The sequence below is a fragment of the Pygocentrus nattereri genome, chromosome 11 (genome assembly GCF_015220715.1).
Source record: "Pygocentrus nattereri isolate fPygNat1 chromosome 11, fPygNat1.pri, whole genome shotgun sequence".
In the NCBI taxonomy this organism is placed as follows: Eukaryota; Metazoa; Chordata; class Actinopteri; order Characiformes; family Serrasalmidae; genus Pygocentrus; species Pygocentrus nattereri.
In genome coordinates, this window is record NC_051221.1 from 25871513 (window position 1) to 25898423 (window position 26911).

At 41.8% G+C, this 26911-nt stretch overlaps 1 protein-coding gene across 2 annotated transcripts in view; it reads right to left on the minus strand.

Moving 5' to 3' along the window:
- Window positions 1-26911, minus strand: part of roraa (RAR-related orphan receptor A, paralog a) — a 305914-nt gene that overhangs the window by 55648 nt on the left and 223355 nt on the right. The gene's annotated exons all lie outside the window — the stretch shown is intronic.

The window sequence follows — 26911 nt, forward strand, 5'->3', positions numbered from 1 at the left end:
AATCCCTGCTTAATCTGTAATGAATGCTTAATTCACAACATAATATAGTATCTATAATTACAATAATGAGGAAGGATATTTGAGGAGCCAATCGTTTGTAACTTCATTTCGGAGCGAATGCAGTGGAGGCCATTAATCTCTCTGCGTTCTCAGCACGAGTGTTTTTCTTTTGTTTTCTCCCATTTCGTTTCGTTCCCAAAATAAACAAGGTGGCGCTTTGAGCTACAGCTGTATCATTTATCTATAAATTTATTTTCAATTTGAGGCTCGCTGCCATAATAATGAAAGCCAAATCAAGAGCGGAGAGAGGATTATTTTAATTAGCCACAGTGCTAGCTGCCTGGCAGGCTGTGGGAGGGGAGGCTATGCCACAATAAAGATGAAGTAGCAAAGGCAGTGCTCTAATCATATCGGTTGAGTCACCTGCTCTGACTCCTCCTGCAGTGCAGTGATGCTGGAGATGGGGGGGCTGTAGGAGGGGTGATGAGATTACAGGCTCTGCCATGGCCTCACTGACCCACCCAGTGGAGCCAGCCTTTATGAGAGCTGTGAATGAATGGGTACAGTTTCTTCAACTCCCTTCAACACTCAGGAATAGCCTCCAAACAATCTCTTGTCCATTTTGTTGCCTTCACTTTTTTTTATAAAGCACAACTACAATTTAGAGCTGTGTTTAGTTGATATTCATTTACTTACTGATGTGTGTCATAGTCAAGATCTAATTAGAGGTGAAAGAAATTACAAAAATATTATGATACTTGCAAATATGTTTACAATACATGATACACATCACTATAGTTTTTCTGAAATTTGAAGAGACAAAAAAGCAGTGCCACATTTAAATGATACAACCAAAAACTTTGAACTCAATGACTTTTACTCAGCGTTTCACATTCTGCACTGCGCTCAATCCAATTGAAAAGGACTACCTATGCTCTCTTTGTAATGAAATATGCAGGAATAATACATATCGTTATTTTGCCCACCCATATATCTTACAATGAAAATACTAAGATAACGGGGTAATATGGCTCTCAAATGATGAGAAACCAACTCCCCATTCCAATGTCTGCTCAATTTGTTGACTTTCCTTGTTTTAAAGAAAAATACAATTTAATGTCTAATCTCTTTGGCTGTTTGTGGTAAATATGCAATGATTCAAGTAAGTAGTTTGCATGATGCTAATTAGTGTGGCAAGAGCTTCTACTAATTATTAGCTACATTAGCCTTAAAGTTCCAGTGCAAAACTAAAAGAAGCAAACTTCAGACATCAAATGTCTTTGCTAATGTTTGACTATGTTTGGGGTAAGGAGAAAATTGAGTAAATTTGTATTTTTTTTCCTTCACTGGGAATATTCCAGTCTAATATTAAAAAATAAATAACAGTGTGGGTGACGTTAGTTCTTTCAAACAGCTCCCTCGGCAGATACGCCTCTGTTGTTTCTCAGGCTGCTGTCCACATAGTACTGGGAACATGCTGTTATGCCGCATGCGATTACTCTCAAATTGGATCATGTCCCTGCTTAAGAGATCTCCCTGGACGGCCTGGTGCATCTCCGCCGCTGATTGTGTAAGGCTTGCAAATGAGGATTTTATGGAAACACAGCGACCAGCTGACAGATAAACAAGACAAAAGCAAATAAAGCAAGTGGACACACTGGCTGTGTTGATGTGGGCCAGTAGTGTGTGTGTGTAACCCGGTTATTGGACTGTTAACAATGAATGAATGGCGAAAGGATGTAAACTTTACACAGATACATAACACTGGATATCAACCAGGCTATATGTTTGCGCAAAGCAGCACTGCAGCTGATCAAAACAGAAGGTTTGGTTCATTAAAGAAACATTTTTCAAGTTTTCATGTCTTTTTTTTTTAACTAAGTTGAGTTAATCTCTGTTTTCTTCACATAAGGATCAGACCTACTGTATGTGAAAGCATGTGTTCCCAGATACACAGTTGCTGTGCTATTAGAAGAGCAGAGGCCAGGCAGAAGAGGCAGCTTCATTAGACATTAAAGTGGTCGTTGCTGCATCTCGCATCATTAATGCTTCCCACAGGCCTGACACAGGAGACACTGATAGGGCTGGGAGATATGGAGCTTTTACATCCTGACTTCAACTGTCCTCAACCAGAGACTCTGATTAAACAAGCAGCAGTTCAAGCGCTCACCGGGAAACGATTTTAAAGAGAATTTTTCATTCAACATAAACTGCTTTCTGTGCCATCTCAGGCTATTTCTCTAAAAAAGCAGCTGAGCAGAATAATCTCTGGAAGATTAAGGTGAAAAGGGGAAGATAGAGGGAGGTAAAAGTGCTTTTCTGACTGGGCTAAGGTGATAGCGAACTGCAGTGATCTATGCTTGCACTCTAACCTTTCCTCTGAAAGGACCTGCTTAAAGTTTCCTCCTCCTGGAGGGATCTGATGTGTTGAGAGAGAAGTCAGATCCATGCCATGTGTGAAGTTACCTTTGGGAAGCTGAGCTGGTTTGTGCTTTCAGCAGGAGCAGGCAGGATACAAAAGCTTACTGCTGGTAGAGAAGAGAACAGTGCTGAAGAGGAGAAACACTGTGCAGAGGAGCCTTACAGATGTGGCCTCTGATTAACTTCATCTCACCTAATGCATCGTCAGTTGCACTTTCAAACGACTTGGGCTTTGTTCCTTTTAACTTGATGAAATCTGCCTTCTGAGGGGTTGGAACACATGCACCTTCACACTTGACATTGTGAAATTACTCAGCATGTGGGACTGGAGCTTTCTGTGTGCCACTGTTTTCTATCACTGTATAAAAGAAGACTTACGCCGCCTTTATTGTTGGATGTGCCAACAACAGTTTCTGAAAAAGCATGTGCACATTCAGAACAGAATTCAGAGCTCTAAGAGTTTATTACTAGTTTCTTGCATCATAGTAACAAAGAGTTCATTATGAAGTGTGAAGTATATTTCTAGTCTTAAGCTTACTTGCTCAAAATGGCCATCACATTTTCAGTGTTGTTAGATCTTTATATATCAAAATAAATGTGATAAATGCATGGAAAAATTGTTATGTCATGTTAGAGGACAAGATTGAATTAAAAGGCAGAATCAGCCATTTTTCCTTCAGGTAAAGAGCTGTTTATATACCTTACTTACATGTCTTAAAGGTGAATTCCACCACTGCTCCAATCACCATTTCTGCAAAAGGTTTTGCATTTGATGCAAAAGGTAATTGAGAACAGTTTGATATGAATCGCACTAGAAATGTGATGTGAAACTTACAGAGTCAGAACTGTTCACAGCAGTAGTGACAGGAACCAGAAGTCTGAAGCATTTATTACCTCTCTAAGCCACCACACAGGAAGCTATTACATGAAATGGTTATGAACATGTGGTCTGATGCCTGAGACATTGTTTTATAAAAGTTTTGAGATAAGCCTTTGGCCTAAAATGAGTTTTGACAATATATTAATGATGGAGAGGAATGTGTGTTTTAAGGCAAAATATATATATATTTTTTTTCAGATTTGTTTTATCATTAGCTACATTACATAGAAAAACACAGACGACACACATGTTGTAACTGATTGTTTTGGACAGTAAAAAAATGGCTATACTTACATTGTAGACATAACTTTCTTGACATATCAACTACTTTATGAAGCAACTGTGAAACATCAATGGAATGTCCATTTAAGGCATGCAAGAGTAGTCCTATATATTTGTGTTACTTCAGACAGTGTCTTTAAGCATTCACTCATAAAGCTGAATATTTACTGCTCATTATCTAATTTGGTCAGTATGGTCCTTACTGAAGTAAGAATGCTTAATTCTGTACAGACCAACACTAGGAGTGTGTGTGAGGACGGGCGGAAGATGTGTCTCACTGCTGGCCCAACTGAGCCGTTTTATCTACTCTGTAGGGTCTTTACTGTCATACAAAGACATGGATGCTTGAATACAAAGATAACAAACATATACACAATAGTGTGTCAGTGAGGTTGGTTACATAGAGCTGCTGCCTACTATCACATGTGCACATGAGCATGCAGTGAGTTACACAGTCCAAAGCGCTGTCAATGTAATGCCGCAAATTTCACTCTGCGCGTGGAACGTCACTCTTACAGCAGCTCAACTTCTCCGTTAACTCTCCATTAGCAGCTGTTGCAGCTCACAGCAAAACATTAAGGCCAGACAGCTGTCCGTCAAGGCCGGGAAGGAGCTGACAGCACGGGAAAATGTGCACTACTCCGATAAATATTTCATGCAAACTAATGCAACGCAGGACACTTCCCCACTGGCCAGAGGGAGGGGAAATGAGAGCAGGTAATTATCCAAGCGCCCGAAGGCCAGAAATGATGGAGATTGCAGAAAGCAGGGATATTTAGCTCAGCTAATGAAGGCACACTTGCGCACAGGCGGGTGTATGCGTATGTGTGTGTTTCTGACTGGGCAGGCAATAGGTCCTGATAAGGCCAGATTACATAATGCTGTATCCAGCATACTGAGTGTTAACGCTGGAGCTAGTCTCCATTCCTTCTCTGCAGGACCTGTCCAAACCCAGTCATCACACACACACACACACACACACACACACACAAACACACACACACACACACACACACAGACACACACACACACACACAGGCCTAAGCAGCAGAAGAGCAGTCTGTATCAGCAGCAAGTGTGAAGGACACAGCTCACTGCCTTGTGGTGCTGGAAGATTTTGCCTTTAAATTCAAAGATCAAATCGATCAATCATCAAACCATTTTGGGCTGTATCTGATTTTGCCAATGCATGCTCTGTCCACAGATATGCAAACATTTTTGAAGCAAAATACTGGCAAAAATCTCACTGAACATGAGATTTTTTTCCCTTAAATTTAGAGTGTGTTATAAATTTCAAATTTTGATGACTCCAGAAGAGCAGAGTGGTTGGATAACGACTATTTTAACTGCATTTGTGGCTCTACCCAAATAAATGCAGGTTCAAACTGTAAATGCTTCAAAACTGTAGCTGAAACAGGAGAAGGCAAAATCATTCTTCATTTGTAATGGAAATTAACACAAACAGATTTTATTCCAAGCAGTTCTGGATCTTTTCTATTGATCCACTGATCATGCAATTTTCACACATTATAACACACAAAAAAAAAAACCCAATAAGTTTGTTATCCATCCGTTTTAGGATCGCTTGATTTATGCTAACTGTTGTGGGCAAAAGCTTTTAAAACATTTTGGGAAGGAAAAAGTGCCCCCAAGCCATGATGTGCTTTAGCCTGTTGGAAGGCCATTATCACATAGTGGATGCTGTTTTGCTCAGAATGACTTACATTGTTAGCTGCAGGGACATTGAGGTTAAATGGCTTTCTCAAGGGCATGGCAGTTGTAGCAGGATGGAATCAGATGAGATTGAACCCATGAACTCTTTGGCCTGTGGCCAGGTACCCTAACGGCTGGATGAGTATGTTGCCCAGTGGTGTCACTAGCTCAGTCAGTACAGCTTCAGACTTTTAATGGCAGGATCTGAGGCTGAACTTCTGATGTGAATGTAAAGCTTGTCTTTCATCATCCCCATCTCCTCCACAGTCATCTAATTGAAAGCTAACGCTCAGCCTGTATATGCAGCCCTCTGTCCTGACGCATATGAAAATTTAACCATGTCATTAGGATTCACACACGTTTCCCGGCTAAAGTCCTGCATGAGCACAAGGATCAGAATTGCTAATTGGCCACTGTGGAGGAAATGAATGGGAACTGGAGGCTGATTCCTAATGATGACCTTCAGAGCACCCCCTAACCATTGCGTTCCGTTCATTCACAGCAGCTATTTTCATGATCATCTAGGACTAGATAGTTTGCGCCACAATATTAGGCCTATTACAGTACACCAGCAGCCACTGTTACAGACAGCAATGCCCAGAGTTAGATGTGCTGTAGTAAGTTTCTATAGATAGAGCAACACTGAGTTTGCGCTGCTGTATCTGTGGTTACCAAGCTTTACTGGGGGCACAGCAAGAAGTATTTTCACACGACAGAGACAGCACATTTCATTAGAGCTAATGCTAAGTGTTGCTGGTGGGAGACAGGATATGTGTGTGTGAGAGAGAGAGAGCGGAGCTGTTTATGAGAACAGGCCTCCTGCTATTGTGTAGATCTATCACAGGGAAAAGAGCCATGGAGGGGATTTATCTCTTGCTGCTGCCTGTCACTATCTTGCTGTGAACGAATTTATACACATGCACACAAGGGCTGTCATGATTTCTCGGTGAACTCAATTCTCAAAAAAAATTTTTTTAAATACTGTAAAACGTACCACCTTGATTAACCATCAATGAATATGTGCATTAAATTGATAATGCATGTATGAAAGGCCTCATAACGTACAAGTTACTTGTTTTTCCCCCAAAGTGGGCGATGCGGCATGACATACAATATCACAATACTTGAAGATATTTTCATGCTACATGCTATGTATCAAAATATTTTATTTTTATATGGTTTGATAGGTTGGAGCAGACAAAGTCATGAGCAGTGCTGTCAAAATGCCAAAAAAGTATAATTAAAAAGTATAATTTAATCAACACTTTGCATACAGAGCAGCACTAATTCCAATTGAACAGAATCAATAATGCTCTTTTAAACCAAATATGCAGGTGATCATTGCTCCTTAAGTACGAAGACAATCATATTGTGGTGTAAATTCTCACAGTACAATAAACTTCACATTCTCACCCTGAATTTATTAAAAATATATCATTTTTCAATTACATTTTTTCCTGAACAATTTTTTAACTTCTAATTTTTTTTTTTAAACAAGCTGTTTTTGTAGGTGCCTTTAAGACTGGTTTACGTGAATGACCTCTGATTGGCTCTCCTGTAGCATGCCTCATTCAAAAAAGCAGCCTTTAATGGATGGACAAAATTTCCACACTGTGCTGTTTTCACGCTGTGCAGTGTCCAATCCTAAAACTGTATTTCTTTACCTAGAACTTATTCCATGTCTATTTGTCTGCACTACTGTGTACTTTCCTGGACTAATTCACTGTAATTTGTATCTGTTTAAAGGTAATGAAAATAGACAGGAAGAAATAAGGAGGAGGCAGGCTATGAGAATCCACATGTGAAATTTAAACTGGTCCCGAGCCTGACCCGTTTGGAAAACGGTATCCTATTGGGTTTGGACAAATATTTCAAGCTTCATCTTTCAAGCAACAGGAACATTCTTGCTTGTTGCTTGTCCAGCAATAACTGGACACCTACTGGATACATCACGTACAGTCACCACACATATCACCTCAAAAGCCTCCAAAAAAACAAGTTCAACTCTGGAACAGAGCAAAGACACTCGCACGCACACACACACTGCACATGCAAATTCCCGTTTCACATAATTAAATGCATCATTTAAAATCAGGCTTTGATGGTTCCTCTAGTAACACCTTGTCATGTGGGTGTAGCAGGCTTAGGGGAGTGTGATAATTGCATCCCTGTAGTGGTGCTGCTGGGCCGCGAGGCAGCGTGTGTGTGGAGCAGGGAGCCGGGAATTACCCACGGCTTCAACGCTACACTCCACACTACACTACACCACACTACAATACTGCTGCTGGAGAAAGCGAGGGTGTAGTAAGCAGCACACATACACACACTTACACATGCTGGAGTGTGAGAACACTCTCTTCAGCAGCTGTGAATGAGTGTGTGTAATGCATTCCCTCACTGTATGTGTCATCTCCAGTCTTTACAGCCTCTTTCTCTGCTAATACTTGGCTGCTGTGTGCATCTCCTCTGGGACCTGCAGACACAGATACAGTAGATAGGGCAACAGCAGATGGAGATAGAGATAGATGCAGTAGATTTGCAGGGAATTATTAATGGCACGCTATCATCCCAAACGACCTTGAGCAAAGCGACCCCCCCCCTCCCCACCTCTGACAAGAGCAGGCGCACAGCCCTGCTCGTCCCAGCCGTATTTAGACAACAAACACGGGGCATTGGGGAAACAGAGAGCCATCAACACTGCACTTCAGGCTTTAATCCTATCCCGGCAACTCACCGGCCTAGCCGGGAAAAACGCTCTCGACAAGAACCCCTCCGCAACCAATCATATTCTACACAGCGGCTCCACACACTCCAAGAATAGACTGAGGTTCCAGCAGCGGCAGCAGCAGTGGTGCACACTAATTCCATAAAGCTCAATTTGTTTCCCCCCACAATGGGAGCTCAGCACTGAAATTAATCTCCAAACAGCAGTTTTAGTGGAGTTTGTAAAAATAAACCACCCGTCTCTGAGCTGCTCGAGGAGTCTGGAGCTCGCCGCATCTGTTGAGAGCGTGTTTTGTTTGTTAGGATATCAAACGGAGCTGCAAACTGTGCACACACACACGCACGCACACACACACACGCACGCACGCACGCACGCACGCACGCACGCATGCACACACACCATGCATATCATCTACAAGAAGGGACTACAACAGTATTGTGAAAAAAAAAAACCCAACAATCTCCAAAGTGAAAACTTTACATCCTTAGCTTGAAATGGAAGTAAATGGAACATAATTTTTCTCTTAGCAATTTCGGGCCATTTCCACTGTTCCAGTTAGCAAGATTTTGAAACAACATAAAACAGTGCTCACCAACTCCTCTCCTGAAGATCTACCTTCCTGCACCATCTTAACTCCACCCCACCTGATCCATGTAATTATTGTCTTCAGAATTCCTTGACTGGCTTGAATGAGTTGCGGATTAGGTTTGGAAGTGGAACATGCAGGAAGGCAGATCTCCAGGAGGAGGGGTGGTTTTGTTCCAACAATAAATTTAAGTTTGTATTAATAAAGTTAATGAATGCTTCCCTACTGCTACTCTAAACTAAAAGAATGTCTCACAAAGCAGACATAGCTAGATTAGATTAGACTGTTTTGTTCTGCTTCCTTTACAATAAAGAGACAGTTCAAACAGTACTGTGTAGAAAACAGAAACCATATATTTCAGAAAGAAAATGTTTATTTATTTATTACTTTTACTGGGTACTTTGAACTCATCTTTCTAAACAATAAAAGTAACAAAAGTAAAGTTTTTGTCATCAATTAACACAGCTAAAACTAAAACTCAAACAAAAAAAAACATTCAGTCAAAAGAACATTTGTGAGGTGGAGAAGGCCTGGCTCGCACTCTCTGTTCTAGATCATCCCAAAGGTGTTCAGGGATGTTGTGGTCAGACCACTGGAGCTCCTCCATACAAAACTCATCAAAGCATTTCTTAATGAAACCCTCTTTGTGCACAAGGGGAGCGAGCAGTCATGCTGGAACAGGCAAGGGACTTGCCTTCTGTCACAAAGTTGGAAGTATATAATTGTCTGAAATCTCTTTGTATGACAGCCACCAAACTTTACTGCTGGTACTATGCATTCTGGAAGGGTAGTCTTCTCCTGACATCCACCAAAGCCAGATTTACTCATCAGACTGGCAGAGAGTGAAGTGTGATTCATCACTCCAGAGAACACGTTTCCACTGCTCCAGAGTCCAGTGGTGGCATGCTTTACATCGCCCCAGCTAACACTTGGCATTGCAAATAGTCTGGTCTTATGCTTGTGTGCAGCTGCTTGGCCACTAAAACCCATTTGACAAAGGTCCCAACTCATAGTTCATGTGCTGATGCTGCTTTTGGAAGCAGTTTAGAACTGGTAGTGAGTTATAAATATGTGATTTTTACCTGTTACACAGCAGTCCACAGTAGTGCAGTGCACCCCTTTGTGTTTGAGCTGCTGTTTCTCTTAGTAGCTCACAACAATAGCAGCGCAGAAATTTCATGATCTGACTTGTGGCAAACATGGTCCTATGACAGTACCACAATAAAGTCACTGAGCTCCTCAGTCTATTGCTAATGTTTGCCTATGGAGACTGTCTGGCTGGAACATGATTTTATGCACCTGTGAGCAATGGGTATGGCTAAAACATCTGAAGCCAGTAAATATGAGGAGCGTCCACTTTTGGCAATATGGTGCATACTGTGAATTTATTTATTTATTTATTTATTTGCCATATCACCCACCCCACACTGTTTCATGCAGAAACTGATGTAACTGTAGAAAATGTCACCCAATTTGTCAAAGACTATAAAATGCATCCTATTTTCATATGGAAAAGAGTGATGCACTGAAAGTATTTGATTAAAAAGTGTATGTCATTTCCACATTAATAAAATTTATTACACAAACACAATTTTGTGTTTAACTTTTTCCCCTTTGACTGTGTTGGTGTAATTTATGATGTTCACATTTGAAACAAGAAAGCTCAGTGCATTACTGCTTTAAGGGCAATATCCAGTGCATCTTAGGAAAAAAAAATCCATTACTAACTTCTTATGCGAATAAATCCTCGTAGTTTGGGAATTCAGTGGTGCTTTGGTGTAACACTAAAGCCCTATGTTCAAACTCCAGCCCAATACAGCAGCCTTTCCTTTCACAAGTGTTACCTGGATTTGTTGTAGTCAGAGATGATAGCACATAAGCTTACCACGTAGCTTAAGGCGAGGATGAGACCCCAGCAGGACCTCATATCGCTTAAAGGGCTATCCCACCCAAAAATCTTTTTCTTCCCCATTCTCTAGGTTCTCAAGGATCCTTCCAGCCAAACTCATAATACAACATTTTGTGGAATTTCCCTTTCAAGGTTCTGCCAGACAATGTTTGCAGACACAGGCTTTCTCAGCCGAGCATGCAGTCCAGTTATAAGCAAAGCCTCATTGAGCTCAATGATTTAGTTTTACCGCTAACTCTAGAGGGTTACTGAGGACATTTTATCTCATTCCAGCAAATCAGCAGGATAAAAAAAGTCCATGGTGGAATGTTTAAAAATTCAGCTTCCTCAACTTCTGTCCAAAACTTTAAAAGGTGAAAAAAAGGCCAGGACTTGAATGCTTCTTGAAATCAATTTAGTACCCTGAGTGAGACAGGGAACTGATCAGTAAACTGGTTGTGGCTCCCAGGCTGGAATCGGTTCATTTGGATCTCACTGCAGCTCCATCCACTGTATACCCGCTAATTACCATAGGGATCGCTAATGAGAAGCATAATGCAAAGCAACACAATAGCACACGCTGTTTACTTTAAGATTGCTCAAGCTTGGGAAACGAGAGGAAAGGGGGAAAAAACACATACGCGCAAAAGCACACACACTCATGCAAATCCCTCTTGTATAAATTATAATACTCCCTAAACCTCCAAACCGAGCAACAACATTTCCCCTCTAGATCAAAGACTGAAGGCTCGGTCTAATCAATGCCTATGAAATATGTCAAAGATCAAAAAGGCGGCTGCTGAGCCCACCTAGGCCCATTATAGTGCTAACTTCTCCCACAGCATTTTTTTCTCCTCTCCTCTTTCCTGTGCTTTGATGAAGGGGGCATCCATCCTCCCCTGCCTTGTTTACTGTGCCCGCTGATAATTCTCACCCTGGACTGCTCTCTGTAGTTCACCACAGGACACGGGACACACACTCACTCTATACCCTGGTATGTCAATACTGATTACATTAGTAATCGCATAATCATTTGCTAATTTTGATGGAGATTTAAAAAAAAAAAAAAAAAAGGGACAAACAATAAAAATGGACTTAACAGCACACAGTTCTCACATGAAGAACTAAAAGCTATCTGCACCCCAATTGGAGAGTTTTAAACTGATATATGAGTGAGTGAGTTACTAGCAAGATCTAGCAGGAGCTTCGCACCTAATAAATAACCATACATTGATAGTTGTGAAGCTTTGGGTGCCTCTGGTCAAGTAACATGCTTTGTAGATTTTCTAAGTGAAAATAAGTTAACATATTATACACAGAGAACACTCTCCTGCACATTTTATGTATAATTACTGTTTATATGCTGAATTTAAAATACTGGGGAAAAAAAAAAACATAAAATGGGCCATGCTCATAACTTATGGCATTATGATATAAGGTTATGATATGATAAATCTGTAAATTTTAACAGATTATAAGTAATTGTGGCAGCTCTACTCTAGTCAATAGTCAATTATTACACTAGTTGGCTATATCCTGCATTCACAAGCAGATAATATTACAGCATTACAGCATCCTCAGCATTGTGCCTGCAATTACCTCACTGTAGTGTCAAAACAGTGTAGGACAAAACTCTGTTTCATAATTAAGATATCAGTGTATGTAGATTTTTTGTCCTGTTTTGTCCTGTTCTCATTTGCAAAATTTTAAATGCTAAAAGCACAATATATGTAGGCATGCAGACGAGAGGCAAACAAACACTCCCACACATGCATATGCAATGCCCAACTGTTTTAACTTCTCTCTCTCTCCTCTTCAAATATACAGAGACACACGCGCGAGCACACACACCCGCACACATACAAAAAGCCACATGCCAACCACCACCTACACATAAACAAAGTGAACACATCCTTTTCTCAATGCGTCTCACGCACTTTGCAGCAAATCCCCAGTGTGGTCTCCCCTGAGCCCCTCTCTGTGCGTGTGTGTTTGTGTGTGAGAAAGTGTGTGTGTTCCGGCTCTTCACTGTGTGTCTCTGATAATGTGGTCACCCTTTCGCACGGAGAAGCACGTTTTGTTACTGTTCCTGTGGTGTTTGTAGTGTTCAGCTGCATAAGCAGGTGAGTCAACCCCACAGTCTGATTTCTAAACTCTGATATGCGCCAGCACGTACTTCTGTAACACTGGAAACCCTCCACACAGCCATATACAGCTGAGTTACAGAGAGTTTAAAGCTGCACTATGCAAGTTTTAAGGATCTGATGACCTCTCTGGCGTTAACTGCATGCTAATTGTAATTTATAGTATAACTGCACACAATGCGTGGAAGAATGTTTTGTAATGTCAGTTGTGCCTCGGTTCCCCTCCCTGTTCTCTATCTGCTGCATCTGTATTGTATGATCATTTAACACAGACAAGAATTTCCTTACAGTTAGAAAAGACTCACCTACTGCTGAAACACTTGCCCACTGACTTTTATTATGTGATTTGAGTCAACAGATTTTTTTTTCTAAGTGCAGGGAAACGTTAAAATTACTGTCTGTGGCAATCAACCGTATGCCACTGGTGCAACAGATAAAGATTAGGTTAAAAACACTGGAGTATTCATTTAAAGGTTATTAATCAGTTTTTAATAAATATACTTTATTTTTAAGTGTGGGTCAACATATATGTCCCTTGGATTTTAAGGAATTAATTAGGAATCACAGGAGATCAAACGTCTGTCTGTCTGTCTATCCATCCATCCATCCATCCATCCATCCATCCATCCATCCATCCATCCATCCATCCAGTATGTCCCTTTGTCTGATAACACTGCACACACTCTGACACAGTGAAAGAATAGGTTCAGTGTGTTTGCCCAGACATGGTTCTATATTATTCACACTCATGCACACATTGCGACAGTGTCTGCTGCTCTTCAGAGGGAACGAAGAGCAGGCCGTTGGGGTGGGGAGGGGGCTGCTGCCTGGAGCCTGCAGACGGGGCTACAGATTCACTCTATGTTGTTTTTGGTAGTAATTGAGAACACACTCCGCTTCTGAGGATGTCTCAGCTGCCTCCCACAGCTCCACACACAACGCATTAACACAGCAATCATCATCAGCATGCTCCCCTGAAACCCCCGAAAGAAAAAAACACAGCCAGATAAGAGGAGAGCTGCCGATTAAGAACTTAGCAGCACGTTGCGCCTAGCAAAAACAATAGTCATACCAGATTTATGCACTGTCCTTCAACCTATGGGCCTCCATGAAAAATAAAAGTGTTTTCAACCTAATCTTTATCTGTCACATCTGTAGCATACAGCCGAGTATCAAAGTCCATAATACTGAAGTGTTTCTGAAGCACTTGCCTGACCACTGGCTTCAAGCATAAGTGTGTTTCAAGTCTTCTTTTCTAAGTACAGGAACATTATTGTAGATATTGACCATGTGCTACAGATAGTTGAAAAAGCAGTATTCTTTTAGCCCCTTAAACTCTAAGGGCTCATGTTTGAGCCCATACTTTGGCTCCTCATTCTCACAGCTACAAAACTTGCATAATAGTTTCAGAGGTATTAAGATTTATAACTGATTAATTTAGCAGTTTAAGGTGATAAATAACAGATAACTCTGAACAGGGGCATTAAGGAGGTATCTGAATGTGAAGATACAGAATCATTTTGTTTTCTGTTGTTTTAGGTTGTATAAGGATGTGTAAAGAGAATGGGGGATGATATAAAGAGCACCATGAAGAAGAAGAAGAACTGGACTTCAGGTTGGCTTCAGCGCTGACGCAGCCTTTGTTCAGGATGGACTGCTTCAGAGAGAGAGAGAAAAAGAGAGGAAGAAGCGAGAGAGAGAGAGAGAGAGAGAGAGAGAGAGAACACAAGGACCTGTGCTCAGCATAGGGAGAGCTCTCATCCAGAAAGAAGGAGCCCAAGGGAACAACAGACAGAGGGAGATAGAGAGAAAGAGAAGAAGGGGAAAAAAGAAAAAAGAAAAAAAAAACCTTTCAAAACAACAACAAAACAAGCCCAGTACTCCAGAACGGCTCTGGGTGATTGCCAGCTGCACTCAACATTATCCTTCTGTAAGACAGAGCGAGAGAAAAAGAAAGAAAGAAAGAGAGAGAGAGAGAGACAGAGAGAGAGACAGACAGACTGAGAGACAGAGAGAGACAGACAGAGGCAGAATGAGAGAGAGAGACAGAGAGAGACAGACTGAGAGACAGACAGAGACAGACAGAGGGAGAATGAGGGCTAGAACAGACTGAGAGAGACAGCTAGAAAGAGATATGAGAGAGAGAGAGAGAGAAAGAGAGAGAGAGAGAGAGAGAGAGAGAGAGACATATGAACTGACAGATAAAATAGCTGAACAGACATTAAAAAAACCTATTGACAGGGACAAATAGACAGAGAGTGGGAGAGAGATGGACAGATTGAGAGAGAGACATCCAGACAAACTGAGATATAGAGAAAGACAGACAGACAGAAACAGACAGTGGGAGAGAGAGATAAAAATGAGAGAAACATACACAATCGGCTGAAGATCTGTCGTCTCTGGCTCTCTCTCAATCAGTGTGTAGGGCGAATGGATGCCGACATGCAAACGGCTCAGCACGGCGGGGATGGAGCGTCTAATCAGTAATCAGTCTGTCTGTTTAGACAGTAGGGGCTCTGGGCTCCACTCTAGCGTAGGTCAAGGGCCTCTCTACAGACTCTCTCCCCCACCGAGACACACCCACACACGTATACACAGAGAGCAATGTCCCCCTGGCCCCCACCGCACTGCTCTCATAAGCAAATAACTCCTGTCATCTCTACTGTCTCATTCTTTCTTCTGCACGCAAAATCATCATTCCACACTGATACTATTACGGGACACCCATTCAAACAGACATATGCATCTCTTTTGCATTCATGTATATCACATTTACATAAAAATGCAATATGAATATTCTAAAGCATGCTGTGAAACATAATATATGCTTCTTTTTTCTGAATTTTTTTTAATCTAAGCTGTTTCTTGCAGTGTTTTTAGAACTTAATTGTTTGGGAAAAAGGGGGGTTCTGATGATTTCACTATGAAGCAATAAATGCATAAATAAATAAAATAAAGCCCTTTCATCTTCATCATTAAAACAGGGATCACTTAATTTCTAATAAATATATGTGCATATAAAGCATGTTGCAGGGGTTGGTAACGATAAGAATGGTTGGCTTTGTTGTTGCGAGAAATTAAATTCATTCCGTGCAGCTTTGTTTAGAACACAGCACGACTAATCAAAGTAACCTTGAGATATAATTTCACGCTAAGGCTGAGCGAGGCAGCCTCCTCGAAACCATACACCAACGCCTCTCACACTGCTAACTGCCAGAACATTGAGGGTACAGACCAAATGTTTACCAAACAAAGTTATACAACGCACAAATGACGCGTTGCTCCTACAGCAATCAGAAAGTGAAGAATTACAGCGTGAAGTGTTTTTCACAGTGCCACCTAGTGCTGTGGAGTGCGGCTCAAGCGCCGTTAATTATGTTCAGCTCTGGTGAGCACAGGTGCTTGATCAGGGCGAATTTCAACAGAGCTGGATGGAATTACACAAGTAGGACCCCGACGGCCTCGGCAGGAGCCCCCTCTAAATCATCTCAATAGAACTCTTCTCCTTTTGTAATCAAGCCACCTACTCAAGAATGGCTCCATCTATTGTTCTACTCTGTCTCTCTCTCTCTGAGCCCCTTCCCTAATCTCATAAAAATTCAGAGGAATACTCCCACATTTCCTCTCCCTTTGCCATTCTTGAGTGTGTTAAAGCTGATCTCCATGGGACAGGGAGAAGTGTGTACTCCCTGGCCCCTGAGGCATGCACTCCATGAACCCCCGTCAACTGGCATGAGGCCTTTTTGTAATACTTTGCATTTCGTGACAGCAGCATCTTACGCCTCCCTTTGAGATAGCTCTAAAATAAATCACATAATATCTGATATAGTGCTGCAGTTTATTATCATTTTATTATCATTATTTACAGTGTTAGCCCCCATGCCTTTTGTACCTATTGGCCTTTTTAATTCTTTGACGGCTCAAAATCTTGAAATCAGCTGTATTTGCTGACCCGGTAACACCTTAGTTTGTGTTGTTATGAAAATAAAGCGGCTGAAAGGTGAGGCGTTCTTGCACTTGTGGGAAAATATTTTCCTAGTTGGCTCAGCGGAATTATAGCATGGGTCTTTCAGCTGTTCATAGCCTTTTTAGACTGATCTTGTAGTGCTTAGGGCTGAACGATTTAGGCAAAATATCTCAATGAGATTTTTCTGGCCAATGCAGTTGTTTTCTATAAATTGAGGTCCATGCTCAGCATCTGTCTTTTACATTCTGTGAAAATTTAATGATGATCGGACCAATAGAAACACTCGCTTTGAATAAAACATCTTTACATTAACATACATGGAAAGTAAAGAACATTTTGCCCTCTCCTCTACAGTTGCCATTTTGGAGATCTAGTTTTTCCTTTGGACAGTGATGATATGCTGTTTTACTGATTTAAGGCTATAACACTGAATGTAGTATGCCAGACTGCCACATAATTGTGCTTGTGATGTCAAAGCACTGGGTGTTTGGTTGTTTGATCTAACTCATCTACAAGCAGTTCACAAGCTCTGAGTTATTAGCCTACATTTAAAACCTGCACTTAAAACACTTAAAACTATTCAAAAGTATTCTAAAATTAAAATCACAGCTTTTGCGATTTGAAAATTACACTTTCCAAGTCCGATTTCAATACAAAAACGATTCTAGTAGTGCTGAATGGTAATTGTTAGAATTGACGTATTATCAAATATGTCACAGTATTTGTAAAAAAAAATAAAATAGGCCTGCATTTATAAAGTTAATGAACTTTTGTGGCTACTAGTACTCTACACTAAAAGAATATCTCATAAACCTGACCTAGCTTGTTTAGACTGGAATGGTTTGTTCTATTCTGCTTTCTTAAAAGTACATGAAAGAAATTTTGCACAATATTGTAATATTGCCAGACAGAAATAGATTTCCAGAAAAACTTCCTATTTTTTTATGGCTTTTAAACTGTAAAAAAAAACTAAAGTACTTATCATGTGACATACATTGAAGTTAGCTGTTTCTGTTATGTGTCAATAGTGATAAAACAGAAAATCAATATCGCTGTGAGACACCAGTCCCAATATACTAGTATTAGAGATGCACTGATCAGGAATTTGTGGGCTGACGCTGATATCCAATACTTTTCATGTGCATATTTGTCAATATCGATACTGCCAATTAAACTATAGAAATGAGAGCTAAACTCATCTGCATTAGCATTACAGAAAAATTTTATTTAATTTATTGCTATAGGGTTACAAAGGCAGTAAAATAAATTAATTGCAGATTTTTTTTATGCACAGTATCCCAGCACTGCCTAAACATTCTGCTTTTCTAGAATACTATTAATAAGTCATCAAATGTCAGTTTGAAATACTGACCAAATCTAAACATTTGTCTGAAGCTTATATTGGAATCTATTTAAAAGAATCAATATAGACGCTATATTCACCAGTTCAATATCCAAGGCTTCTTTTCCTGATTTCTAAACCCAGAATAAACAGGTCAGCAAGAATTGCTCGGTGGGTCCCAGAGGTCACTGCTTATGTCACAGTCAAAGATGAGTGAGAAGAAAGGGAGACAATCAGATCTCAGCTAGCTCTCCTAGGTCTTCCTCTATTTCTCTCTCTCTCTCTCTCTGCTAAATACAAACAGTCCTGCTTCATCATGCATGCCTGGCGTGCAGATTTGATTACCGTCGAGCATTGAGTAGCCCTTTCTGCCTCTTGGTTGGAGAAAGCAGGTCAGGCCAGCGCGCAGCATGGTGGAAGATGACACCGGCCTGATGTAAGAGAGGATAAGAGATCTGACATCTTCAGGGAAAAGAGAGCCAAAGAGCAGCTTCCTCGTAAATGGCTTTTATTTACTGAGGGGATTAGGAGCACAAAGATGTGGGGGCCGTGCAGGATGGGCCATGGGGAGATACAAGGAGGGGCCTATAGCAGGGCACAGCAATACTAGACAGGAGCAAGGTGGGCAACGGGGAGTCGACACCCGCTGCTCCCTCACCCATCTCTATTCCCTCATATTTGAGTCAGACAAAACGCAAAATCAATACTGTTTTTTTTTTTTTTTTAAACTCACTCCCCTTCCCACTTTGATGCTACTTCAAAAGGCCAGTGGACAGGCCTCCAGAGGGCCAGGGAGCAGCAGAGAGGGAAAAGAGAAAGGCGAGGGGAAAAGGAACGGGCCAAAAACATGGTTGGAATGAAAGTGGTGGAAAAATGAAAAAAGAGAGACGGGACCTCTAGTGCACCCGCACTCAGGCTGAGCAAACGAGAAGCTGTGGGCATTAGACGTGACTGAACTGAGAGCTCTGGACAAGGCAGCCTCATTTACTCTACTCTGTGCATGTGTGCTTTTACACCTGGACTATTCTGCACTGTGGGCACTCCTTTGGCATACATGCATACACACACACACACACACACACACAAACACACACACACACACACACACACACACACACACAGAAAATCTGTAGCACTGTACCAAAGTCAGAATTTTTTTTAGTTTCCACTTTCCAATCAAGGCAGCCAGCAAGTACATTTTGGAGGAGATCAGACATATAATAAACAAGGGGACAGCCAAAGGAAAAAATAAGAGAAAATAAAGGTTTCATATCTGCAAAAAAACAAAGTGTTTCAGTCCATCATATACACACACACACACACACACACACACACACACACACACACACACACACACACACACACACACACAAACACAATATCTCACCCCTCACAGTTCTGCAAATATTTTATTATATCTTTTCATGGGACAATACTACAGAAAAGAAACTTGGATATAACATAAAGGAGTCAGTGTACAGCTTGTAGAGCAGTATAGATTTTCTGTGCTCTGAAAACAAACTCTCTGAAGAGTTTGAAGAGGTGCTATAGCTCTGAAACTGAGCTATAGCACCGTGGCCAAAGTCATACAGCGGTTTTCCAGGACAGGTTCCACTCTGAACAGGCCTCGCCAGGGTCAACCAAAGAAGCTGAGTCCACGTGTTCAGCGTCATATCCAGAGGCTGGCTTCAAAAAATAGATAAATGAGTGCTGCCAGCATTGCTGCAGAGGTTGAAGAAGTGGAAGGTCAGCCTAGCAGTGCTCAGATCATACACCGCACAAGGTTTGGCTCAGATGGTGTCCAGCATGTGTGGTGGCGCCCTGGTGAGGAGTACCAAGACAACTGTCTCTTGTCTACAGTCAAGCATGGAGGCGGTAGCATCATGGTCTTGAGCTGCATGAGTGCTGCCGGCACTGGGGAGCTGTAGTTCATTGAGGGAAACATGAATACCAACATGTACTATTAAGCAGAGCATGATCCCTTCCCTTCAGAAACTGAGTTTTCCAATACAATAATGACCCCAAACACACTTCCAAGATGACAACTGCCTTGCTGAAGGTAAAAGTGATGAACTGGACAAGTATGTCTCCAGACCAAAACCTAATTGAGCACCTGTGGGGCATCCTCAAGCAGAAGGAGGAGGAGCGCAATGTGTCTATCAAGAGGATTCCAGTAGCAACCTGTGCAGCTCTGGTGAATTCCATGCCCAAGAGGGTTCAGGCAGTGCTAGATAATAATGGTGGTCAAACAAAATATTGACACTTTGAGCACAATTTGGACATGTTCACTGTGAGGTGTACTCACTCGTGTTGCCAGCTATTTAGACATTAATGGTTGTATATTGAGTTATGTTCAGAGGACAGTAAATCTATACTGCTCTACAAGCTGTACACTGACTACTTTAAGTTATATCCAAGTTTCATTTCTATAGTGTTGTCCTATGAAAAGATACAATAAAATATTTGCAGAAATGTGAGGGGTGTACTCACTTTTGTGAGATACTATATATATATATATATATATATATATATATATATATATATATATATATATATATATACACACACATACACACACATACACACACACTCACTGGCCACTTTATTAGGTACACATTGCTAGTAAAAGGTTGGACCCCCTTTTGCCTTCTGAACTGCCTTAATTCTTCGTGGCATACATTCAACAACGTGTTGGAAACATTCCTCAGGGATTTTGGTCCATATTGACATGATAACATCACACAGTTGCTGCAGATTTGTTGGCTGCACATCTATGATGCGAATCTCCCGTTCCACCACATCCCAAAGGTGCTCTATTGGATTGAGATCTGGTGACTGTGGAGGCCACTGGAGTACAGTGAACTCATTGTCATATTCAAGAAACCAGTTTGAGATGACATGAGCTTTGTGACATGGTGCATTATCCTGCTGGAAGTAGCCATCAGAAGATGGGTACACTGTGGTCATAAAGGGATGGACATGGTCAGCAACAATACTCAGGCTGCGGCATTTAAATGATGCTCAGTTGGTACTAAGGGGCCCAAAGTGTGCCAAGAAAATATCCCTCATACCATTACACCACCATCACCAGCCTGAACCGTACAACACAGGATGGATACATGCTTTCATGTTGTTTACGCCAAATTCTGACCCCACCAAGTGAATGTCGCAGCTGAAATCGAAACTGGTCAGACCAGGCAACATTTTTCCAATATTCTATTGTCCAATTTCTGTGAGCCAGTGTGAATTATAGTCTCAGTTTCCTGTTCTTAGCTGACAGAAGTTGCACCCAGTGTGGTCTTCTGCTGCTGTAGCCCATCTTCTTCAAGGTTCGACATGTGCATTCAGAGATGGTATTCTGCATTCCTTGGTTGTAACAAGTGGTTATTTGAATTACTGTTGCTTTTCTATCATCTCGAACCAGTCTGCCCATTCTCCTCTGATCTCTCACATCAACAAGGCATTTTCGTCCACACAACTGCTGCTCACTGGATATTTTCTTTTTTCAGACCATTCTCTGTAAACCCTAGAGATGGTTGTGCGTGAAAATCCCAGTAGATCAGCAGTTTCTGAAATACTCAGACCAGCCCGTCTGGCACCAACAACCATGCCACGTTCAAAGTCACTTAAATCACCTTTCTTCTCCATTCTAATGCTCGGTTTGCACTTCAGCGCAAGTTGTCTTGACCACCTCTAAATGCCTAAAAATTAAGTTGCGGCCATGTGATTGACTGATTAGCTATTTGTGTTAACAAGCAATTGAACAGGTGTACAGGTGTACCTAATAAAGTGGCCAGTGAGTGTGTGTCTGCATATATATATATATATATATATATATATATATATATATATATATATATATATGTGTGTGTGTGTGTGTGTGTGTGTGTGTGTGCACTGGCAGACTGATAGTAGAAACAGTCGTTCTGCAGAAGTGCAAGTGGGTTCAAGTTGGATTTCAAAGTGACAAGTATGAGTCTGGTTTGGCCTTCAATTTCATAGCCATGCAGACCTCCAGTGTGTGTGCGTATTAATGCACGCAAGTGTGTGTGTGTGTGTGTATGTGTGTGTATTTGTAGAAGCAGTGGTAAACATTAAGTTTGATAATATAGAGCTGTCGCTTTCCTAAAGGCCCTTTGAAGATGGCCAGTGCTGTAATCAGTAATCCCTTCACTGCTCTTAGTCTGGCATAGCTGCTGGCTGGCTACTCCTTATAAAGTCCTAATCTCTCTCTCTCTCTCTCTCTCTAAATGAAAATAATCTCTCTCTCTCTCTCTCTGTCTCTCTCTCTCTCTCTTTCCATCCTCTGAATTCCAGGGCTGAAAATAATCTCTTTTCTCCCTGCTCAGTGTTTGAGAGTGCCACGGAGAGTGTGTGTGTGTAGGTGCAGCCGGACCTGTGGTGAATGTGTTATCAGCAGAGTGCTGAGAGAGGGAGTATTCTGGCAGGCCTGAAATACAGCCTGACAGGCCGAGACTTCAAAGGCTCCAGTATGACTGTGGCCTTTAATATACCCTGAAAGATGATGCAGGAAATTACAGCGAAAGTGAGAGAAACCCACCCAGCCCTGCGAACAATCAACATCACCCACCATTTCCATACAGCCATACATGCGCACTCACAGCCGAGCGCACAGGCCCACCGTAATCAGCCATGATTAGTTTTCTACAGACCCAGTTAGGCTGTCTTAAGTCTGATAAAATTAGCCCAGTGATTGAACTGAGAGAGCGAGAGAGGAGCGTCTGATGTAAGATGGAAGTGAGAGACCTATGAGCGTGGAGAGTAGGAGAGAGCGAGCGAGAGAGAGAGAGAGAGAGAGAGAGAGAGGGAAAGTGGGGGGGTAGAAGACAGTGGGTGGCAGAGAATGAGAGAGAAAAAAACAAAGAGAGAGAAACTTGAGCAAGAAGGATAATGAAGAAAGACTGAGAAAGAGAGACAGAAACTAAGAGAGAGAAAGAGAGAGTGACACTGAAAGAGAGACAGACAGAAAAAGGAGGAAGAGATGTATGAGCAACAGAGAGAGAGAGAGAGAGAGAGAGAGAGAGAGAGAGAGAGAGAGAGAAAAGAGAGGAGAGAGAGACCAAGACTGAGATAGAAACAGAGGGAGAGAGACGGATTGAGAAATTGAAAGATAAAGTGAGAGAGAGACATTTAAAAGCAAGTCCAAGAATGAGAAACCAAGAAGTAAGAGAGGGAGAGAGAAAGAGAGAGAGGTAGAAAGAGTGAAAGAGAGAACAATGGAGAGAGAGAGGGGTTAAGACTGGTATTCTGGGTCTGAGCTGTCTGAGGTGCCAGCACTGAGAGGTAGTGTGTGTAACACTGGGTGTGTCCGTGCACGGCATTGGCAATGAGAAACAGTGCCAGGCTGTAGCACCCTTTCTTCTCTCTCTCTCTGTCTCTCTCTCTCTTTCTCTCTCTCTCTCTCCCGCACTCACACATGCACACCCAGTACTGGAGCTAAATTAAAAAAATCCGTGCTCCCAGTGGCCAGTCAATATCTCATTAAATAGCCGACCTGCCCATGCTGGCAGGTAATGCATTTCGTAGCACTGACACACACTCAAACATGCCCTGCCAGTCACACAAGCACACACACACACATCACACACTCTAATAACGTGTGGAAATGGCACTCAGTTATCCTCAGAGAGGTGTTTTGAAGCAGTGTGGTCACTCAGCTCTGAGGAGGAAGTGAGGAAGAAAGTGTATGTGTGCATGCGTATACGTGTCCATCCAGATCCCTCATTCTTACTTAAACAGAGTGCACTCCTCTCACACTAGACTGGAAAGCATTGCACTGGGCTTTGGTAATAAAAGACAGTGATGGTGACCAGTGGAAATATTTACTGAGAACGTTATGGAGTAAATTATATTAACATTGTCACATTCTGGCAGTGTGTTTTATGACATTATGAAAGAAAGTAGATCTGGAACGCTTCTGCTGAATATGTAAATTGACTAATGAGTGAGGCTGAGCTTTACCCAGTTCAAACTGGTGCCATTACGGAAATATCTTGCTTAACATATATCCTTTCCAGCCAGTAATCTGGCCCTTTATTTTTAACCCTGTTTTCCCTCCTAGTGTGTGACCATTTTGTCTGGGCTAATGGTGTCCTCTGTGGCTAACTGGATAATAGCCAATCTTGTTAACCTGTGCTGTGGTACAGTGGAGCCCTGTGAGTCCACCCAAAGAGAGAGAGAGAGAGAGAGAGAGAGAGAGAGAGAGAGAGAGAGAGAGAGAGAGAGAGAGAGAGAAATAGGAAAGCAGACCAGTAATGTATGCCTCAGCATGCAAATGCTATTTTGCTTGACTTTGTTTTTGCGTCTTCTACGTGCAATCACTTCCACTCTCGTGAATACAAAATATGCGAAGAGTGCTGAAGAGCGGCACTCCCATGCTTCCCATGCTTTCTGCACGGCATGCAGGCACAGACATTTCAAACATTTTTGGGATACGTTCCCGAGACTTTCAGCCTTATCAAAGGGTTAATTATAACACAGATGAAACACACTTTATTTTTTCTTCTTCTACTCTGTCTTTGGCACATCAAATGTCTTTCTATAATTATGTAATTAATATTTGGAGTTTTCATCTTAATTGTGCTGAGTAGGCTGGCTAATTTGCATGGGGTAATGAGGGGGATGTTTCCATTACAGGTAATTAGGGGCTTGAGAGGCAGCAGTGTGGCTAGGAGGCTGGAGGCTGGGAAAAGGAACGAGACCGAAAGAACAAGAGAAGAAAAAAAAAGAGGGAGAGCGACTTCATGCAAATGTAGATAAAGAGGAGGGGTGTGTGGGACCTCCTGAGAGACTGACACACACCTAAAAAAAATGAGGAAAAATGGCAAATTGATGGCCAAAGATGCACTACGAGACTAAACATGGCACTAAACTGAAGAACGAAAAAAAAAACACACTACAAGTCATTCTCATGTCTTGGCAAAAATGATTAACCCCTTCAACTCCAAAGGCACTTCAGACTTCATTATAAGTTTATAATGGCGATTGAACAAACTACAGCAGTTGAAATAATCAGCCTTCAGATTAAAGAAATATTTCAGCATTTTAACCTAATCTATGTGCTGCAATGGGTAGCTAAAATGGCGCTAATCCGATACCAGGTATCAGTATCGGCCAATATCAGCAGAAAATGCTGGACTGGATATTGGAGGAATAAAAGAATGAATCTGATTGTGTCGTGTAACAAATCTATCCTGAAACTGTACTGCTCACAATGGGTGATGTTGTTAGCTGTGTAATTTCTCCTGTGGGTAATAGAATGCTTGAATACACTACTTTTAAATATCTTCTTAAGTGAAGTGCTTCAATTAAAAATAGCTCAGTAGTTTTTGAAGAAAAAAAAAATCTGATTGATTTCAGCCAAAATTCAAGGTTTCAATACTGAAATATTCTGAATAGACAAAGTGGTATCAGACTCTCTCTAATCTGCAGCACATGGTTGACTATAATGGCTAATCATTTCTCTGTACAGAGTAAAAGAACAAAAACTGGACCAACTGCCCATTGGATTTTATTATATGTGTTTTGTAAAGCAGTGGGTTTCTGTTCCTTTTAAAATGCAGTGTGGTGACACAGACCATACAACACAGACATAGAACATAGAGATTAGGTTGAAAAACGCTGGAGAGTTGCTTTAATAAGTGAATACTAGCATAGTGTGTAAGGGGTTAATGTTCCTTGGCAAGAAACAGACGCCGGCAGAAGAAATTGTTAATTCTGATAGCTGCAATAAGAATGTGAGAAGGCTTTATGTGGTGTAAAAGCTGTGGAAAGAGTGAGATGAGAGACATACAGTGTTGTGTTCTTCCAGGCTCCTGCTATTCAGCTCTATTTTGAGCCAGCCAGCCTCTCCAATCCTACCCACACATTAGACCCTGGGTCAGGGGCTATCTTTTACACCTGCTCCATCATGCCACTCGCTGCAGAGCACACACATACACTTCCTTGATAACTGCGCACTACACACTCAAACCCACATGCAAAAATGTGCCGTCTGCAGAGGTATGAAAAAGCAGGTACAAAACCAACACTTCCCTGCACTGAAAGGCTCCAAACCACACAGCTCTGAGTAAGCTTTCAACTGTACGTGCACACTGGCTCAGAATGTCTTTGCCTCTCACAAAAAGAAATGACACAAAATTATTTTTAAAACAAGCAAACCCCTTTGTGATTACCCAAACTCAACAGATCAGTGCACAGAAGATAATGCACAGCATCATACGCATAATACAAACATCCACACGGGAAGAAGTGGATCACATCGAGTGCCGGGAGCCGCATACTATAATAATGTGAACGTAGTGCTTGAATAAAGCTATAGGATGTGAGGGGGATGTGAATCAAGGAGAATTCTCTCATGTCTGCATAGACGAGCAGGGCGCAAAGAGCAGAGCTAGCCGGCTATCTGTGAACACCCAATCACTTTTTCCATTCCCGCCACTTCTCACCTAATGCAGAATGACAGCTGCCTGTGCCCCTCTCTACAGGCTGCGAGTGTCAGTACGTGTCAGTGCGTGTGCGTGAGTAAGTGTGAATGGAAAGAGGAATGAAGAGCAGTAAAGTACACAAATTTCTGCACTGGACACATGATATATGTATACTGTATGCACGACAGTAGTGCACGTGTGCATGAGAGAGCGCTTGTGGCAGAGAGGGAGAGACGTAATTACAAACTCATATTATAGAAAGCATTACACAGAAGCGTAACACAACAAGTCAATGTTAGCACTCGGCCTGCCGGCCCAAGGGGAGTTACTAAGTCTATGTGAGTGTGTGGGGGTGCTGGGGGGGTGGTGCAGGATTAGAGATGCAGGATCAACATCAGTGTGGCGGGGCGGCATTCGCCCTGCTCTCATGGCCATTCATGCTCACCCGCCAGCCAAAAAATAGGTCAGTGGAACACAACACAAATCAACATCAACCCATACCTCTTCCAGCCAACA